This window comes from Ranitomeya variabilis, chromosome 3, assembly GCF_051348905.1.
Source record: "Ranitomeya variabilis isolate aRanVar5 chromosome 3, aRanVar5.hap1, whole genome shotgun sequence".
Taxonomy (NCBI): domain Eukaryota; kingdom Metazoa; phylum Chordata; class Amphibia; order Anura; family Dendrobatidae; genus Ranitomeya; species Ranitomeya variabilis.
The window spans coordinates 412,764,018-412,780,657 of record NC_135234.1 but is presented as its reverse complement, the minus strand read 5'-3'; the positions used below and the strand labels follow the sequence as shown (position 1 = coordinate 412,780,657).

Below are 16,640 nucleotides of genomic sequence, written 5' to 3'. Positions count from 1 at the left end.
TTTTAGCAAAAAATAAAAATAAAAACTGCAAAAAAATGTGTAATTTTGCAATGAATTGGTGGGCGTTTTTGCTGCAGTTTTTATGCATTTTTTCCCATTCATCAGAGTAAGTAAAAATGTTGCAAAAAAGCTAAAGGAATTTACATGCTGCAGACATGAAACTGCTTCAAATCTGCGAGGAGAAAATTGGCACCATCTGCATGGGATTTCAGAAATCTCTTTCACTTTGCTGAGATTGGTAAATGCTGCATTTTTTTGTGACATATGAACATACCCTAAAGGTATGTTATCGCATTCAGAATTTGCTGTGGTTATGACACTGCATATTTATTCAGGGTCAAAAACGCAGCTGCCAGATGTTACAGCTGCCAGATGTTACAGCTGCCAGATTCCATGTGTGTATGTACACCTGCGTATCATCCGCGGAGACAGACATGTGGCGTGTCTTTGAGATCTGCAGAATGTCAATTTTATTCTAATAATAATAACATGGCTCTGTTTATTCTATCCCAGGCTATACAGAAAAGCCAGCATTGGAGCTATAGAACACCAAAAGGTTAAATCAATATTGAAAACTCTAGTGGCCAATATGGAATAGTACAAGAAAATATTGTAACATGATTACCCATTACTTGCCAAATTAGCAATTTTCATTTTTTTTTTTTAATGACAGATTTTTAATGATTTGGGTCCTAATGAATCAAAAACATAATTTGCAAAATTTTTACAAGTACGGACTTTTCATAAAAGGGCATCCCAAAATTCAATTAAAAATGACAATGACATGATTTCCTATTTTGAAAACATTCATTTTACAAACACAACACAAAAAATTGGACCTAATTATAAAAATTATAAAATCATAGTTGCTAGAAGCGAAAGATTAGGGTGTCCCAAAAAAAGGACATTGGTAGATAATGGGTTATTAAAGGCGAACAGTAATGACTATACATGAAGTAAAGCAGGTAAAACACATTAATTTGTTAGGGAGTATCTAAGACTATGTAATGAATAATCCCTATAAACACAGTTTAAGCAGGATAAGCACATTGTTTAGGAAAAATGGATGGAGCCACCAAGTGGAAAACTTGAATACATATAATCATGCGCAAATATGAACTTGTCAATCACACAGAGATAAAAATCTTAAAATCTACAGCAGCTTGTCATCTGAAGGCCTGTAGATTAGGAGAAAGCGAGGATACAACAATGTGATTGTCGACCGTAGCGTTAGGTTTCGTATTATATTATTTTATGTACAGTAACTGAGAGTGCTAAAATGTGACAGTTTCACAAGCTTAACTCGGGTTACAATTACCATATCTTGATATTATTGCTACCCATTTATTGATGCTGCCCTCCAAGAGATTTAGTTCTGCTGCTGTCAGAAAAAGCTGTGAAAACTAAAACATTAAAGGACATTGCATGTAGCTTGACTTCAATGCCATGATCGTAATAAGGTAGACAGACCTCTTCTCAAAACTCACCAGGAAAGCAAAAGTAGACACAAAGGGGCAGAAAAAAATGTGCAAATCTAGCATACAGTACGTGTTTCAGAATTTAATCCTTATTTATTGCACAGTCATACTGGAAGAAGAAAAGACCTTTCCCAAACTCTGGCCACATATTTCGAAGCATACAATTGTCTAAAAAGTCTTGGTATGCTAAAGAATTAATATTACCCTTCACCGAATATAAGTAGCATAGCTCAAACCGTACTGAACTGCCCATACTATCATCCTATCTACTCTATGGTCGGCACTATGCTTTCTGATAATGGTTACCGAGAATCAGACAAAACTAGATTCTTCAGACAGATAGTGAGATGCAACTTGGCATAGCACGTGGTGCTACGTGGCTTTTGTGCAGATGCTTGATGATGGAAGCCCACTTACAAAATGTTCCCCACAGTTCTTGTGCTGATGTAACTTCTATGAACAGTTTGGAACTAACTAAGGATGAAACAAAGAGTATGTGTTTTTTTATGTGCTGCACTCAAAAGCCCCACTCTATGAGATTGTGTGGTCTACCACTGGTGGTTAAGCTGTTGTTGCTGATAGACATTTCCACCTCACCATAATAGCACTTGCAGGAGACCTTTGAAGAGTTAGCAAATATCAATTTTCATGAAATGACTTATGGAAAGGTATCACTTTGAGGCTAGGGGTATATTGAGATTTTTTTTTAGTGCTACTGATTGACCTTGACAATTGACTGATTGACCTTGACTATTAAATGGCAGCTGCATTACACAACTTAATAAAACAATTATAATGGGATAAAATGAATAACTGTTGATATTGATAATAATTTTTGTTTGGCTTTAGCAAACTTTGTGCAAGAAGTATTTGGGTAAAATTGTTGTACTTGAGCTGTCAGGTTCACAGTAATTGCATATTAACTACGGTAGATGGCAGATATGATAACTAAAATATATTTAGAAAACAGATTCTCGTCACAGGGAATTTATATATGAGCTGGCGAACATCCCAGATCCTTCTCATCATTGCCAGCATGTTATATGTGGCTAGTGTTGTCAGATTCTAAAAATGAGTTCAGCAGGTTGCCATCTAATCTCACAAAGTTTGCAGTGTTCTTCTTCAATCTATTTCATCTTGTATGACACCAGTATCCTGATGACAGAAGGAACGCTAAAGCTCTTCTAAATGCCTTGTCTACTTTGACTGATTTCTGATCTCACCACTGAGGTTTGCAGAGATAAGGGGGTGTAGGATGTGATTGCACTTTTAGATATCTGGAAGCAATTCAAATGCATGACTACTTACATGTCAATCAAGTGAGGATGTGCAACACACAGCTATAAATAAGCGAAAATGAGCAAGCCGGAATCATATGACCTACACAGTCAAACGTCATTTACTTCTGCTCTACTGCATACATGTAGTTAATTAAAAAAGGGATAACAAACATTAATATTTGTTACAGAAAGTTTTCAAGATATTAATTACAGTCACCAATTTCATAAGTGTTAAGTAGTGGGATTCTTAACCTGAGAGTTACCTTGTGCTACTGAACCATGGGCAGCACGAATCAGAGAATGGTTCTGGAATTCTAAACATCTGTAAAATACTGCAGTTGCGTAAGTGTCGGTATAGAGGGAAATCTGTCAGTCTAGCTGAGCCGGTGGGGAAAAGACACTGGAAACATATTTCTGGGACTCATCACCTTGTACCCAACTTTTAATAATATTCTTCTCTGAAACACAGTGTTTCAAAATAAAACAGATATTTAGCATACAAGATATGGTCTCTGAATCATGCTGCACATGCTCCGAACAGCATGAAGCAGCTGATAGGTTCTCTTCAATGACCACAAAGAAGTGGGGTACTTTTGACACACAGGCACCTTCTTTCTCTCTACCAAAGTGAAGAAAAGTTATGTAAAAGTTCCCATTCCCAGGATCACACTGGCCACCGTGTGATTGGAGAGGAAGTGAGTGTGACTGGGCTTGGACCATGGGTAAACTGGGGTCAGTGCTGATTTGAGTTTGGTGTGCATCCTTGAGGGAATATCCAGTTAAAAACTGTCAAGGAGCAGAGGGCCACTGCCCCCCCCCCCTACAATGCATGCTCCTAGCCTACTAGACATCAGCAGCAGACCACACAGTGATATCACCACATTGTGCAGCCCCTGCTGGATAACGGAGAAGAAAGAAGTAACTGATTTTTATGAAAAAGGGGACAGATAAGAGGATTTTTTTTAAAATGCCGCAGTGAGGGACATTATACTGTATGGGGGGGGGGACAGAAGAAGACATTTCATTGTACGGGGACTACATAGGGGGACAATATACTATATGGGGCCTCAGAGGACATTAGACATATGGGGCCACATCGGGAACACTATGCAGCAAGGAGGCCACAGGGGATGATATCATACTGTATGGGAGCCACACAGGCGGGCATTATACTGTGTGGAGGCAATATTATTATTATTATACATTTTTATAGCGCCATTTATTCCATGGTGCATTACATGTGAACAGGGCAGATATAGACAAGTACAATAAACATGAGTAAAACAAGGCACACACAAGAACACGAGAAGAGGACCCTGCCCGCAAGGGCTCATAGTCTACAGGGGATGGGTGAGGATACACTAGGAGAGGGTAGAGAAGGACATTAAACTACCTGAGGACATAAACAGGGACAAAACACTGTAAGGGGTCAAATGAAGAAGACAAAACATAGGCTAGGCATTCCCTCTTACTGGAGAAAGAAAAGTTTACTCTCCAGAGGAGACAAGGCTTCTATACCATACAAATATTATAACTAATATGTCTAACTAACATGTTGGGTTTCTATGAGGAGGTTTTTGCAAATCTGGATGTTGGTTATGCAGCTGGTGTGATTTAACTGGACTTTGCAAAGGCATTTTATACTGTACCACAGCCTATAACAGCCTTACACTGAATCTACAGAGGCAAGGAATGGGGAAACTATATGTAGATGGGTAAAAAATTGGCTAAATGACCGGAAACAAAGAGTCGTCACAAATGGTACGTTCTCTAAATGAGAGATAGTCAGCAGTGGTGTACCACAGGGATCTGTGCTATTACCGATTCTTTTTAACCTCTTAATTAATGACCTTTCGCATGTTCAGCCGGACCCCCACTGGGTCACAACTTATCACCAATCTAATGGAAAGGTGTTTTTACCAGTGAACCCCTTTACTGCAAAACACCATATGTCATTGACACAGTAGATGTGCAGGTGCAATCTGTATTTTACAGTCAACAATCTGCTCTAACGGGGATAATGCCTAACAGATATGTATTTGGAGTGTGTGCCCCTTGAGACAATTCTACTTCTGGGAGACAGACACCCCAGTCCGGCTACACATTCCCCTCATTATGAAATGACTATTCATAAGAAGCCACCTCAACACTAAGGACCTAATTACTTCATTCTTATGTGTTATGTCAGCAATGTAAGCTACTTTAACCCCTTCATAACCTGGCCTATTTTGACCTTAATGCAGTGATTTTCAACCTTTTTTGAGCCGCGGCACATTTTTTATACTTAAAAAATCCCGAGGCACACCACCAACCAAAATGGCACAAAATGGTGCGTCCAGGTTTGAGATGAAAGTCTGCAGTCATTCTATGTGACTGCAGGCTTTTGAATTCTCACAGCGCAAGCACTGCACACTTTCAGGATTCTCCCTTGCCGGTGGCCAGAGTGGACGGTCATGACAGCACAAGTATGTGATTTGGATACTTCTGGTCACATTCTAACTAGACGTGTCCGGCCTCAGTCAATTCATTTTCATTGAATGAGGCCACACATGTCTAGTCAGCACGTGACCGCATGTATGTAAATCACCAACATCAGAGAATTATGATAGCAGTGTGCACTGTGAGAATTCAGAAGTCTGCAGTCACATAGTATGACTGCAGACTCATCACAACCTTGGACATCCCCTTTAATGTTCCTAACAAATAAAAATGAGAATTAGTATCACAAAAAAAACACATTTACATCCAGGTACCTGATAGATGACGTTGTTTGTGGAGTCGCCTCTTTCTTTTCATCTTCACCTTGTCCAGATGCCATGATGACTCTTCTCATCCACCGGCAGAGCTCGTTTCTGCAGACTTCCATCTTCTCCTGTCTTCTGCAGCACATCCCGACACAACACCCTTAATGATAGCAGTGTTATTATAATGCTCCGGAATAACAATATCTGCCCTAGGCTGAGCCTCTGAGTAAATAATTGCCCCTCACTTTATTCCCAGCACATAATATGACCCTCACTGTCCCTCTTATGGTACATGCCATCCACACTACCCTCTCTCTCTTTTCCATACTTCACACTGCCTTCTCATACGGTGTCCCTCATAGAGAGCCCAGTCTCTCTACTGTGCCCCTTCATTACACTCCTCCTACTTGGCATACTGTCTCCTCCTGGCTGTTACCCTCACACTACTCAGTATCTATTATGTGTCCACTCACACTTTCATCCCCCCATACTGTCTGCACACATTTCTAATAGCCTCCTCCTGTACATCCCCCCCCTGCTAACATACCCCTTTGCTCTCTCCATATTTCCTCCTCACACATTCCCCCCTCACACATTCCCCCGACTCCCCATACTGTCCTCACACATCCCATCACCGTTGCTCCCAGTACTGTCAGCACACATTTTTCCCCTCGCTACTGTGTCCACCCCCATCTCCCCACTCACCCCCACAGAATATATCCACTGCCCTTCCGATAGAATAAATCCATCCCCTTCCACAGAATAAATGCACCCTGCCCCACACATGCTAAATAAATTCCAGCCCCCCCCCCCACGTACACACTGAATAAATCCCCCACACACACTGAATAAATCCCCCCACACACTGAATAAATCCCCCCACACACTGAATAAATCCCCCCACACACTTAATAAATCCCCCCACATACTCCCCATAAACCCACCCCACGCTGAATCTTCGGTGTCTTCAGCTCCACAGCACAGGAGCACTTACCACCAAGTCTCTTCTTTCTCCTGCGCGCCGGATAGTGACGTCAGCAGCGTGATCACATGACTTGATCACGCTGCTGGCGTCGCTCTGACCCGGCAGTCAGAGCCTCAATTGTACTCGCAGCTGGTAGATGTCTGCGAGTACAATTGATCTCCGGGAGCCGGCGCGCTGCAGCTTCTCTGTGCCGGCTGTCAGCTTGACAGTCGGCACAGAGAACAGCTGACTCCCGTTCCCCGCGGCACACCCGACCATGTGTCGCGGCACACTAGTGTGCCGCGGCACACTGGTTGAAAAACACTGCTGACCTGGCCATTTTTTGCAATTCTGACCAGTGTCCCTTTATGAGGTAATAACTCAGGAACGCTTCAACGGATCCTAGCGGTTCTGAGACTGTTTTTTCGTGACATATTGGACTTCATGTTAGTGGTAAATTTAGGTCGATAATTTTTGCGTTTATTTGTGAAAAATGGAAATGTGGCGAAAATTTTGCAATTTTCAAATTTTGAATTTTTATTCTGTTAAACCAGAGTTATGTGACACAAAATAGTTAATAAACAACATTACCCACATGTCTACTTACATCAGCACAATTTTGGAAACACATTTTTTTTTGCTAGGAAGTTATAAGGGTTAAAATTTGACCAGTGAATTCACATTTTTACAACAAAATTTACAAAACCATTTTTTTAGGGATCACCTCACATTTGAAGTCAGTTTGAGAGGTCTATATGGCTGAAAATACCCAAAAGTGACACCATTCTAAAAACTGCACCCCTCAAGGTGCTCAAAACCACATTGAAGAAGTTTATTAACCCTTCAGATGCTTCACAGCAGCAGAAGCAACATGGAAGGAATAAAATGAACATTTAACTTTTTTGTCACAAAAATGATCTTTTAGCAACAATTTTTTTATTTTCACAAGGATAAAAGGAGAAACTGGACCCCGAAAGTTATTGTACAACTTGTCCTGAGTACGCTGGTACCCCATATGTGGAGGGGAACCACTGTTTGGGCGAACGGAAGGGAAGGAGCGCCATTTGACTTTTTGAATGAAAAATTGGCTCCAATATTTAGCGGACACCATGTCGCGTTTGGAGAGCCCCTGTGTGCCTAAAGATTGGAGCTCCTACACAAGTGACCCCATTTTTTTCATTTTCACATGGGCAACAGGATAAAATGGATCCTAAAATTAGTTGGGCATTTTTCCTGAATACACCGATACCTCACATGTGGGAGTAAACCACTGTTTGGGCACATGGCAAAGCTCGGAAGGGAAGGAGCGCCATTTGACTTTTTGAATGAAAAATTAGCTCCAATCGTTAGCGGACACCATGTTGCATTTGGAGACCCCTGTGTGCCTAAACATTGGAGCTCCCCCACAAGTGACCCCATTTTGGAAACTAGACCTCCGAAGGAACTAATCTAGATGTGCGGTGACCACTTTAAACTACCAAGTCCTTCACAGAAGTTTATAACCAGAGCCGTGAAAATATTAAATCATTTTTCTTTCCTCAAAAATTATTTTTTAGCCCGCAATTTTTTATTTTCACAAGGGTAACAGGAGAAATTGGACCCCAAAAGTTGTTTTCCAGTTTGTCCTAAGTACGCTGATACCCCATATGTGGGGGGTAACCACTGTTTGGGCACACGTCGGGGCACGGAAGGGAAGTAGTGACGTTTTGGAATGCAGACTTTGATGGAATGGTCTGCGGGCGTCATGTTATGTTTGCAGAGCTCCTGATGTGCCTAAACAGTAGAAACCCCCACAAGTGACCCCATTTTAGAAACTAGACCCCCCCAAGGAACTTATCTAGATGTGTGGTGAGCCCTTTAAACCCCATGTGCTTCACAGATGTTTATAACGCAGAGCCGTGAAAATAAAAAATCATTTTTTCCCACAAAAATAATTTACCCCCATTTTTTTATTTTCTCAAGGGTAACAGGAGAAATTAGACCCCCAAAGTTGTTGTGCAATTTTTCCTGAGTACGCTTATGCCCCATATGTTTGGGTAAACCACCGTTTGGGCACACGTCGGGGCTCGGAAGGGAGGGAGCACCATTTGACTTTTTGAATGCAAGGAATCAATGGTGGCATCATGTCGTGTTTGGAGACCCCTGATGTGCCTAAACTGTGGAAACCCCTCACTTCTAACTCCAACGCTAACCCCAACACACCCCTAACCCTAATTCCAACTCTAGCCATAACCCTAATCACAACCCTAACCCCATCACACCCCTGACCACAACCCTAACCTCAACACACCCCTAACCCTAATCCCAACCCTAACCTTAACCACAACCCTAACCCCAACAAACCCCTAATCCTAATCCCAACCCTAACCATAACCTTAACCACAAGCCTAACCCTAACCCCAATACACCCCTAACCCTAATCTTAACCCTATTTCCAAAACTAACCCTAATTCCAACCCTAACCCTAAGGCTATGTGCCCATGTTGAGGATTCATGTGAGGATTTTTCTGCACCATTTTTGAAAAATCTGCAGGTAAAAGGCACTGTGTTTTACCTGCGGATTTACCGCGGATTTACAGTGTTTTTTGTGTGGATTTCACCTCCGGATTCCTATTGAGGAACAGGTGTAAAACGCTGCGTAATCCGCACAAAGAATTGACATGCTGCGGAAAATACAACGCAGCGTTTCCGTGTGGCATTTTCCGCACCATGGGCACAGCGGATATGGTTTTCCATAGGTTTACATGGTACTGTAAACATGATGGAAAACTGCTATGAATTCGTATCGGCCAATCCGCTGCGGATCCGCAGCCAAATCGGCACTGTGTGCACATAGCCTAATTCTAACCCTAATTCTAACCCTAACCGCAACCCTAATCCTAATTGCAACCCTAACCCTATTTCTAACCCTAACCCTAATAGAAAAATAAAAGTAAATATATTTTCTTTATTTTATTATTGTCCCTACCAATGGGGGTGATAAAGGGGGGTTATTTACTATTTTTTTTATATTTTAATCACTGTGATAGGTTCTATCACAGTGATCAAAATGTACCTGGACTGAATCTGCCGGCCGGCAGATTCGGTGGGCACACTGCGCATGCGCCCGCCATTTTGGAAGATCGTGGTGCCCATGGAGAAGACGGACGGACACCGGGAGGGACATCGGAGCTCAGTAAGTATGGGGGTGGAATCAGAGCACGGGGCAGCGGACAGGAGGACGGAGGGGAGATCGGTGGCGGGGGCAGTTCGCGATCTCCAGCCATGGCCGATGATATTGCAGCATTGGTGAAATATTACGATTGCTCTGATTGAAAGTGAAACAGTCACTTTCAACAGCCAATCAGAGCGATCGTAGCCACGGGGGGCGAAGCCTCCCCTCCCCCTGGGCTGAAGTACCACTCCCCCTGTCCCTGCAGGTCAGGTGAAATTACAGTTAACCCTTTCACCCGACCTGCAGGAACACGATCATTCTGTGACACAGCATATGCGTCACAGGTCGGATTGGCACCGACTTTCATGACACATACGCTGTGTCACAGGTCGGGAAGGGATTAAACTCACTGTTAATACAATACCACACTGTAATAAACTATACCACATTAGTAAAAGTGCAAGACTGTAATATAAAAAGTGTGGTTTCAGACTAGCATAGCATAGACATATATAAGCGACAATATTTCAGATGCAAATGACTCCAAAAGCTATCTAAGACTACTCACTAAACTGAATTTTTGATCAGTATTACATCCATTGCTGTCAGTTCAAAATACTGACCTAACATGGGGCTATATACAAGCTATATCCACTTTTTTGCAGATTTAAAACATGCATCTTGGTCTATTGATAGTGTTCAAAATATGGATGCAAATATATACTGTCATCAGTCCTGCTTCTGCATTGCATACATTTTTCAAAAGGGCTGTAATATGTAATTAAATTTCCTTTTAAATGACAGCCCATCAGCATAACTGTAGCACAGATGCAATACTGAATACTAATGGCACAGTGATGCAATATGATCAATAATACATCCGTATTACAGATATGGCATTTATAAATTCAATCCACCAAGCACATGAATTATTTCAAACGATAGTTTTCATATCTTACACTCCCCTCAGTACCACATAGTGCACATTTTTAGACAATATATGGTCACTGTTTAAGAAACTTTGAACAAATTTAAATTTTAAGAAGATGTAAGAAGCTTAGCATAAGATCTTATTAGAAACATGCTTCTTTTCCAATCTATGAGCCACTTCTCCTCCGGATCTCAAAATTCACCAAGAAGGAAAACTAAAAAATTTTGTTTCAGACAAGACAGAATGCCAGATTACGGAGTGATCAAATTATATTGACCACTAAAATCCATATAGAAAGGGTTGAGGAGAAAGAAGGAAGCACAGAGATGGTGCTGATGCTTTCTAGTAAGTGTTTTATTTCACCCAAATGCTGGACTCATAACTGTAGTGTTTAGTACTGCTGTACAATGTCCTTCATGCTGCTTTTGATTTTGAACATGTGTGACACGTGAGACATGTGAGACAGGAGAGAAGGAATTCCTTATGCGTCTGTGTTCTGTGTATGGGATACATTATAGTAGTTAGTTTCCACCCACTAGCTCAGACAATGTGAAATAGAAGTCATACAATGCTCAGAAATAATGATATGTATACATACATCAATTTATTCTGTATGTGTTTAAGTATAAGAAATTGTTTTTTATTTAATTTTTAACACTCCGGATAGCTTCATTTTCATAGAATCATAGAATGTTACAGTTGGAAGGGACCTCCATGGTGATCATGTCCAACACCCTACTCAATGCCGGATTCACTAAACCATCTCAGACAGATGTCTGTCCAGCCTCTGTTTGAAGACTTCCATTGAAGGAGAACTCACCACCACCAGATTATTATTTCTTTGAGGTAAAACATTGCTTAAAAACAGGCAGTGAAATGTTTTGCCTCACAAAAAGAATAATTTGTGATCCCCTGCTGTCCTGTCTGTATACTCTCTTTTCCTTCCTCCCCTGCCCAGGATCTGTGGCATGATCAGACCGTGTCCCTGTACAGTCTGACACAGCCATTACACAGTACACAGCACACAACAGGAGCACATATATAAGATTATCTCAGCACTGGAACATTCTTTATTAACACATCTAATTGTGGAAACTATTATTATTCCAAGATCTAGTCATCAAAATGTACTTTGTTCATGGAAAATCCCTTTAAGTTGGAGTGCTTTTTAACTTCTTTTTGCCATTTAATTACTTTATACCCAAGTCTTTTTTTTAAATCGTAGACCTAAGCATATAAATTTTAAATTTAATTTAATGTATATTAAACGTACCGTAATTTGCACATCCTATCAGTACTGCCGAATACCAAGTTGTTCATCACACATAATCATTCATAAATTTACCAGCAAAATCCACTAATAGTAACAACTACAGCATTGGCCATTCATATGTGAAAGACACACTGGTATAATACAGATACTAACACATTTGACTGCTTCATAATCTCTCTAGTCTAACAGACACCTACATTTTGAAATCTGGGGCCATTAAACATAGATGATTTTGTCATATCATCACTTATGAATTCACTTGACTAAAAGCAAACTTTACCAGATGTCTGAGAACAGTTGTGCATTGTTCAGAGACACCCGGATTGTTGAATGGTAACATCTCGTTGCTCATGAGACTTAGGAGTCAGGAATCGATGCAACAAGTGCTACAAATGCATTATACGAGCTTACAGTCGTTACTTTATCTCTCTGAGCTTACCAGGTGGACTCCGAATGAGGCACAGAACTATAAAATATCTTTACACGGTCTTTTTTTATGTAATTTTTTTGCTTGAATGGGTGAAGCACAGTGGCTCGGTGTTTAGTCCTGTAGCCTCCTGGTTTCAAATCCCACCAAGGACTACATCTGCCAGGAGTTTGTATGTTTTCCCCGTGTTTGTGTGGGTTTCCTCCCATACTCCAAAGACATACTGATAGGGAATCTAGATTTTGAGCCCCAATGGGGACAGTTATGATGATGTCTGTAAAGTGCTGTACAATTAATGGCACTATATAAGTGAGTAAAAGAAATAAATAAAAAAGTGCTAAAAGTATTGACATGTTCTGTCTTGGCTCAAAAAATGCACAGAAAAAAAAACAGCGTGTGCATAAGATTTCAGAAATTTAATTCATAATGTTGTTACTGTTATTATAAACACCTAATACTATGTGCAAAAAAATAAAACAAAAATGTTGCAAATACATACAGTGGGGGAAATAAGTATTTGATCCCGAGCTGATTTTTGTAAGTTTGCCCACTGACAAAGACATGGACAGTCTATAATTTAAAGGGTAGGTTCATTTTAACATTGAGAGATAGAATATCAAAAATAAAATCCAGAACATCACATTGTATAAATGATATACATTTATTTGCATTTTGCAGTGAGAAATAAATATTTGATCCCCTATCAACCATTAACCCCTTTCTGACATCGGACGTACTATCCCGTCGAGGTGGGGTGGGCCCGTATGACCACCGACGGGATAGTACGTCCAGCGTGATCGGCCGCGCTCACGGGGGGAGCGTGGCCGATCGCGGCCAGGTGTCAGCTGACTATCGCAGCTGACATCTGGCACTATGTGCCAGGAGCAGTTACGGACCGCCCCCGGCACATTAACACCCGGCACACTGCGATCAAACATGATCGCAGTGTTCTGGCGGTATAGGGAAGCATCGCGCAGGGAGGGGGCTCCCTGCGTGCTTCCCTGAGAACCCCGGAGCAACGCGATATGATCGAGTTGCTCCGACCGTCTCTAACCTCCTATCCCTGCAGGCCCCGGATCCAAAATGGCCGCGGGGCTGCATTCGAGTCCTGCAGGGACTACTTCCGGATCCAGAGCAGGCACTGGTAAGCCTGCAGCGCTGTAAGTCAAATCGCTGATCTGACAGAGTGCTGTGCAAACTGTAAGATCAGCGACCTGTGATGTCCCCCCCTGGGACAAAGTAAAAAAGTAAAAAAAAAAAATGCCACATATGTAAAAAAAAAAAAAATCCTAAATAAAAAATAAATATTATTCCCATAAATACATTTCTATATCTAAATAAAAAAAACAATAAAAGTACACATATTTAGTATCGCCGCGTCCGTAACGACCCAACCTATAAAACTGTCCCACTAGTTAACCCCTTCAGTGAACACAGTAAGAAAAAAAAAAAACGAGCCAAAAAACAACGCTTTATTATCACACCGCCGAACAAAAAGTGGAATAACACGCGATCAAAAAGACGGATATAAATAACCATGGTACCGCTGAAAACGTCATCTTGTCGCGCAAAAAACGAGCTACCATACAGCATCATAAGCAAAAAAAATTAAAAAGTTATAGTCCTCAGAATAATGCGATGCCAAAATAATTATTTTTTCTATAAAATAGCTTTTATCGTATAAAAGCGCCAAAACATAAAAAAAATGATATAAATGAGATATCGCTGTAATCGTACTGACCCGAAAAATAAAACTGCTTTATCAACTTTACCAAACGTGGAACGGTATAAACGCCTCCCCCAAAAGAAATTCATGAATAGCTGGTTTTTGGTCATTCTGCCTCACAAAAATCGGAACAAAAAGCGATCAAAAACTGTCACGTGTCCGAAAATGTTACCAATAAAAACGTCAATTCGTCCCGCAAAAAACAAGACCTCACATTACTCTGTGGACCAAAATATGGAAAAATTATAGGTTTCAAAATGTGGAGACGCAAAAACTTTTTTGCCATAAAAAGCGTCTTTTAGTGTGTGACAGCTGCCAATCATAAAAATCCACTATAAAAAAACGCTATAAAAGTAAATCAAACCCCCCTTCATCACCCCCTTAGTTAGGGAAAAATAATAAAATTAAAAAAAATTATTTATTTCCATTTTCCCATTAGGGTTAGGGCTAGGGTTAGGATTAGGGTTAGGGCTAGGGTTAGGATTAGGGTTAGGGCTAGGGTTAAGGCTAGGGTTAGGGCTAGGGTTGGGGTTAGGGTTGGAGCTAAAGTTAGGGTTAGGGTTGGGGCTAAAGTTAGGATTAGGGTTGGGGCTAAAGTTAGGGTTAGGGCTAAAGTTAGGGTTAGGGTTGGGGCTGAAATTAGGGTTAGGGTTGGGGATAAAGTTAGGGTTAGGGTTTGGATTACATTTACGGTTGGGATTAGGGTTGGGATTAGAGATAAGGGTGTGTCAGGGTTAGGGGTGTGGTTAGGGTTACTGTTGGGATTAGGGTTAGGGGTGTGTTTGGATTAGGGTTTCATGTAGAATTGGGGCGTTTCCACTGTTCAGGCACATCAGGGGCTCTCCAAACGCGACATGGCGTCCGATCTAAATTCCAGCCAATTCTGCGCTGAAAAAGTAAAACAGTGCTCCTTCCCTTCCGAGCTCTACCGTGCGCCCAAAGAGGGGTTTACCCCAACATATGGGGTATCAGCGTGCTTGGGACAAATTGGACAACAACTTTTGGAGTCCAATTTCTCCTGTTACCCTTGGGAAAATACAAGACTGGGGGCTAAAAAATCATTTTTGTGAAAAAAAAAAGAATTTTTATTTTCACGGCTCTGTGTAATAAACTGTAGTGAAACACTTGGGGGTTCAAAGTTCTCACAACACATCTAGATAAGTTCCTTGGGAGGTCTAGTTTCCAATATGGGGTCACTTGTGGGGGGTTTCTACTGTTTGGGTACATCAGGGGCTCTGCAAATGCAACATGATGCCTGCAGACCAATCCATCTAAGTATGCATTCCAAATGGGGCTCCTTCCCTTCCGAGCTCTGCCATGCGCCCAAACAGTGGTTCCCCCCCACATATGGGGTATCAGCGTACTCAGGACAAATTGGAAAACAACTATTGGGGTCCAATTTATCCTGTTACCCTTGTGAAAATACAAAACTGGGGGCTAAAAAATCATTTTTGTGAAAAAAAAATATATATATTTTCACGGCTCTGTTATAAACTGTAGTGAAACACTTGGGGGTTCAAAGCTCTCAAAACACATCTAGATAAGTTCCTTAGGGGTATATTTTTCAAAATGGTGTCACTTGTGGGGGGTTTTAATGTTTAGGCACATCAAGGGCTCTCCAAATGCGACATGGTGTCCCATCTCAATTCCAGTCAATTTTGCATTGAAAAGTCAAACGGCGCTCCTTCCCTTCCCTTCCGAGCTCTGCCATTCACCCAAACAGTCGTTTACCCCCACATATGGGGTATCGTCGTACTCAGGACAAATTGCACAACAATTTTTGGTGTCCAATTTCTTCTCTTACCCTTGGGAAAATAAAAAATTGGGGGTGAAAAGATCATTTTTGTGAAAAAATGATTTTTTATTTTTACGGCTCTGCATTATAAACTTCTGTAAGCACTTGGTGGGTCAAAGTGCTCCCCACACATCTAGATAAGTTCCTTAGGGGGTCTACTTTCCAAAATGGTGTTACTTCTGGGGGGTTTCAATGTTTAGGGACATCAGGGGCTCTCCAAATGCAACATGGCATCCCATCTCAATTCCAGTCAATTTTGCATTGAAAAGTCAAATGGCGCTCCTTTCCTTCCGAGCTCTGCCATGCGCCCAAACAGTGGTTTACCCCCACATATGGGGTATCAGCGTACTCAGGACAAATTGTAGAACAACTTTTGGGGTCCATTTTCTCCTGTTACCCTTGGTAAAATAAAACAAATTGGAGCTGAAATAAATTTTGTGTGAAAAAAAGTTAAATGTTCATTTTTATTTAAACATTCTAAAAATTCCTGTGAAACAGCTGAAGGGTAAATAAACTTCTTGAATGTGGTTTTCAGCACCTTGAGGGGTGCAGTTTTTAGAATGGTGTCACACTTGGGTATTTTCTATCATATAGACCCCTCAAAATGACTTCAAATGAGATGTGGTCCCTAAAAAAAAAATGGTGTTGTAAAAATGAGAAATTTTAACCCTTATAACTCCCTAACAAAAAAAAATGTTGGTTCCAAAATTGTGCTGATGTAAAGTAGGCATGTGGGAAATGTTACTTATTAAGTATTTTGCGTGACATATCTCTGTGATTTAAGGGCATAAAAATTCAAAGTTGGAAAACTGCGAAATTTTCAAAATTTTCGCCAAATTTCCATCTTTTCCACAAATAAACGCAGGTA

The 16,640-nt window shown here is 41.0% G+C and overlaps 1 protein-coding gene across 4 annotated transcripts in view; it reads right to left on the bottom strand.

The window, feature by feature from the left end:
* SRRM3 (serine/arginine repetitive matrix 3) overlaps positions 1–16,640 on the bottom strand; it is a 678,443-nt gene that overhangs the window by 437,941 nt on the left and 223,862 nt on the right. The window lies entirely within an intron of this gene.